The sequence below is a fragment of the Schistocerca americana genome, unplaced genomic scaffold (assembly GCF_021461395.2).
Source record: "Schistocerca americana isolate TAMUIC-IGC-003095 unplaced genomic scaffold, iqSchAmer2.1 HiC_scaffold_877, whole genome shotgun sequence".
Taxonomy (NCBI): Eukaryota; Metazoa; Arthropoda; class Insecta; order Orthoptera; family Acrididae; genus Schistocerca; species Schistocerca americana.
The window spans coordinates 32,501-37,500 of record NW_025726650.1 but is presented as its reverse complement, the minus strand read 5'-3'; the positions used below and the strand labels follow the sequence as shown (position 1 = coordinate 37,500).

The 5,000-nt window shown below is 54.1% G+C and overlaps 1 non-coding gene across 1 annotated transcript in view; it reads left to right on the top strand.

Annotated features, from left to right (window-relative positions):
* Positions 1-3,608: 3,608 nt before the first annotated feature.
* The window catches only part of LOC124591781, a 1,910-nt gene continuing 518 nt past the window's right edge, over positions 3,609-5,000 (top strand). Inside the window, exon 1 of the ribosomal RNA XR_006977260.1 lies at positions 3,609-5,000. This exon is cut by the window's right edge and continues 518 nt beyond it. This is a non-coding gene — a ribosomal RNA (small subunit ribosomal RNA).

Below are 5,000 nucleotides of genomic sequence, written 5' to 3'. Positions count from 1 at the left end.
AGCGGCAGCTAGGAGGCGCTCCATCCATGTCGGTACCGGTGAGCGTTGCACTCGCAGTCGCAAAAACGTACGGCAAGTATATTACCCGGAAGAGTCAATGACAGTCCAAGCCCCCCTGCGTGGGAAGAGTCTTCCTAGGCCATGACCCACCGGAAGGGCGCAGCGTCCCCCACCCCAGACATGTGACGTCACACTATCGGTATTGACGACTAGACTGATTCCTTATAATCATTTGCCATACACCGGTGGAAGCTGCCGAGACGAGTAACTACATAGCGGGCTCGCCGTGTCACTAATGTACAGAGATACAATAGTTTCGACTGGAACCGGAGTAAACGTATACACGGCGCTGATTAGTAATAGATAGAGCCATCAGAATACAGATAATGTATACAACTGTCCGTATACATGCTGAAAGACTCTGCTCACAATCACACGTCAGCCAGACACTCTTATCACGCACTACTCTCTGCCTGTAACAGGCACACAGACAATATGTAAGCACCAGCATGGAACAACACCCAGTGCATCCTCTCTGCCACATTAGACAATCCACACTATCATAACCAGACCGGGAGGTCCACTCGGAAAACAGAATATCCCACCCTTCCGACAACCACCATTGCTCAGCTAAGCCACCAACACCCACACATGTCCCACACAGGGGTGCACCCAACATCACAATACTGCCTCCTGTCACACCACACAAACAATGGCAGGAATGAAAGACACAGGTCTGCCACAAGCATGGAATCAGAGCGCCGCCTGTTATGAGCCAAAGGTGCACCCTGACGTGGCAAATCCGATGATGCCGCAGTCATTTACTTACGATAATCACAATCAACAAACCGGCCCCCCCCCCCCCCCAAAACACCTTTCCTTACAACAATGTGTACCTTAACCTAACCCATATTGTGCCTTAACCTAACCCGTATTGTACCTTAACCTAACCCGTATTGTACCTTAACCTAACCCGTATTGTACCTTAACCTAACCCGTATTGTACCTTAACCTAACCCGTACTGTGCCTTAACCTAACCCGTACTGTGCCTTAACCTAACCCGTACTGTGCCTTAACCTAACCCGTACTGTGCCTTAACCTAACCTATGTTGCGCCTTAACCTAACCTATGTTGCGCCTTAACCTAACCTATGTTGCGCCTTAACCTAACCTATGTTGCGCCTTAACCTAACCTATGTTGCGCCTTAACCTAACCTATGTTGCGCCTTAACCTAACCTATGTTGCGCCTTAACCTAACCTATGTTGCGCCTTAACCTAACCCATGTTGCGCCTTAACCTAACCCATGTTGCGCCTTAACCTAACCCATGTTGCGCCTTAACCTAACCCATGTTGCGCCTTAACCTAACCCATGTTGCGCCTTAACCTAACCCATGTTGCGCCTTAACCTAACCCATGTTGCGCCTTAACCTAACCCATGTTGCGCCTTAACCTAACCCATGTTGCGCCTTAACCTAACCCATGTTGCGCCTTAACCTAACCCATGTTGCGCCTTAACCTAACCCATGTTGCGCCTTAACCTAACCCATGTTGCGCCTTAACCTAACCCATGTTGCGCCTTAACCTAACCCATGTTGCGCCTTAACCTAACCCATGTTGCGCCTTAACCTAACCCATGTTGCGCCTTAACCTAACCCATGTTGCGCCTTAACCTAACCCATGTTGCGCCTTAACCCAACACACGTTGCGCCTTAACCCAACACACGTTGCGCCTTAACCCAACACACGTTGCGCCTTAACCCAACACACGTTGCGCCTTAACCCAACACACGTTGGGCCTTAACCCAACACACGTTGGGCCTTAACCCAACACACGTTGGGCCTTAACCCAACACACGTTGGGCCTTAACCCAACACACGTTGGGCCTTAACCCAACACACGTTGGGCCTTAACCCGCTCTGTAATTGTCATACGACGCGTTAAATTAGTGTAGTGTTGCCTAACTGCAACCCCCGCAATATAGTTTGCTACTCGCACTGCCCGGTCCCCAGAGTATCGCTTCATGTTAAACACCTTGCAGCTATACACTGTAATGCGGATGGCAGCAGGACGTACATGCTCAATGCCCTTCGCAGTTGTTCATTGGCATTCGCATGGCGAAGCACAGCCTACGTTGTGGTACGGCTTGTGTCAACTGTCCGCTGATGTTGTACGTCCAAATCACACACTGTACTGCACATTGGTCCTCATGTACTGAATGATACATCGTGGTACATGTGTGACCGTACCACGACTGCGCCAACAACGGCGAACCATACGGTCCAAATATTGTGCACTCAGCTACGTGTCGTCTCCCTATAAGAGCTGGATTGCAGTATGGTATGCCGTGGATGGCGATCAGCATGAGCCGTCTGTTGATGTAGTGGTGCGTGTTGTCAGACGTAGTCGTCTCTTCTCACACACCGTGATAGCATGGTGCACTGCGTTCCACATCTGCGACATGCGACAGAGGCCGGTTGACAGTCGTTCGCGCAATGGACATCGCATACGTACGGGGGCCACCTTCCACGTGTTCGCGAAGCGTGCACATGTTGTTGCGTGTATGTGGGCAGACATAGTGTGTCGTGACACCTGACACAGGCATGCAACAATCGTTGAATTTGCAAATGGCGATGGACGTCTACGTTTGCTGGTGACGTTACGCAAATGAACAACTGGTAAACCGTTGTGGTGCGGTTGTTCTCGCTAGAGGTGAATCAGTGATGGCGACGATCGGTTGAGCTACCAACCGGTTGTTTCAGCGATACCCACCATGCCCACGAACGTGAATGGCATGTGGGTGTGAAGCGATACGCGGCGGTGGCTGGGTGGGACCGTCCCCGGCCGGTGAGGGGGGGCCTCCCGGCGTGCTGGCCGCGCGGTGCGTGGGCGCACGCGCTACAGCCGGCTGGTGGGGGCGGCCAGTGGCAGGCGCGCCGGCCGACGGAGGCGGCAGGCGGCGCAGCTGCGCGCCGGCGCACCCTGCACGCGGCGCCGTGCGGCCAAAGTAGGTCCTCGCGGGCCCGGTGCGAAGCGCGGTGGACATCTGCAGTGTGCTGGTCCGATTGAGGACTGTGTGCGCTGAGGATGCGCCGCCGCCCGGCGCTCGGCGCCGCGACGCCGTCTGCTGCTCGGTCGCCTCTGCGGTTCTCGCAGGTGGATTGTATCGCAGCTGTGCGGACGTGTTGGCGCGTGCGCTGTGCTGGGAGAGTTCGCTTCGGCACCCAAGTGGGGCTTTTGTCCTTCTGTGGCGCTGGCGTTGGAGCTGCCGGCCACCGTAGGTGGCGCGTGTTGTCTCCCGCCGGCAATGCCACGACAGCACGCTCCCGGGCCTCTGTCGGCAGCGGCAAGCTCAGTTGGGAGCACGGGTGGTCGCACCTAAAGCGTCTACTCGCCAAACCCCGGGCGATTGCGCCTCTCTCGAACCCGACCAAGTACTTAGGACGGCGCTGCGCGCCGCCGGGACCTGAGAGGGTTTCGAGGTGTATTGTGCAGGGGAGCTCAGCCTCCTCCTGTTTGCAGAATAATTGAGCGGACGCTTGCGTGTTCGCGCGGGCCCCCGGGACACACTCCCGGGCGGCCGGCTGCTCAGCTCTAGTTGACGCAGCTCCCTGGTTGATCCTGCCAGTAGTCATATGCTTGTCTCAAAGATTAAGCCATGCATGTCTCAGTACAAGCCGCATTAAGGTGAAACCGCGAATGGCTCATTAAATCAGTTATGGTTCCTTAGATCGTACCCACGTTACTTGGATAACTGTGGTAATTCTAGAGCTAATACATGCAAACAGAGTCCCGACCAGAGATGGAAGGGACGCTTTTATTAGATCAAAACCAATCGGTCGGCTCGTCCGGTCCGTTTGCCTTGGTGACTCTGAATAACTTTGGGCTGATCGCACGGTCCTCGTACCGGCGACGCATCTTTCAAATGTCTGCCTTATCAACTGTCGATGGTAGGTTCTGCGCCTACCATGGTTGTAACGGGTAACGGGGAATCAGGGTTCGATTCCGGAGAGGGAGCCTGAGAAACGGCTACCACATCCAAGGAAGGCAGCAGGCGCGCAAATTACCCACTCCCGGCACGGGGAGGTAGTGACGAAAAATAACGATACGGGACTCATCCGAGGCCCCGTAATCGGAATGAGTACACTTTAAATCCTTTAACGAGTATCTATTGGAGGGCAAGTCTGGTGCCAGCAGCCGCGGTAATTCCAGCTCCAATAGCGTATATTAAAGTTGTTGCGGTTAAAAAGCTCGTAGTTGGATTTGTGTCCCACGCTGTTGGTTCACCGCCCGTCGGTGTTTAACTGGCATGTATCGTGGGACGTCCTGCCGGTGGGGCGAGCTGAAGGCGTGCGACGCGCCTCGTGCGTGCTCGTGCGTCCCGAGGCGGACCCCGTTGCAATCCTACCAGGGTGCTCTTGAGTGAGTGTCTCGGTGGGCCGGCACGTTTACTTTGAACAAATTAGAGTGCTTAAAGCAGGCAAGCCCGCCTGAATACTGTGTGCATGGAATAATGGAATAGGACCTCGGTTCTATTTTGTTGGTTTTCGGAACCCGAGGTAATGATTAATAGGGACAGGCGGGGGCATTCGTATTGCGACGTTAGAGGTGAAATTCTTGGATCGTCGCAAGACGAACAGAAGCGAAAGCATTTGCCAAGTATGTTTTCATTAATCAAGAACGAAAGTTAGAGGTTCGAAGGCGATCAGATACCGCCCTAGTTCTAACCATAAACGATGCCAGCCAGCGATCCGCCGCAGTTCCTCCGATGACTCGGCGGGCAGCCTCCGGGAAACCAAAGCTTTTGGGTTCCGGGGGAAGTATGGTTGCAAAGCTGAAACTTAAAGGAATTGACGGAAGGGCACCACCAGGAGTGGAGCCTGCGGCTTAATTTGACTCAACACGGGAAACCTCACCAGGCCCGGACACCGGAAGGATTGACAGATTGATAGCTCTTTCTTGATTCGGTGGGTGGTGGTGCATGGCCGTTCTTAGTTGGT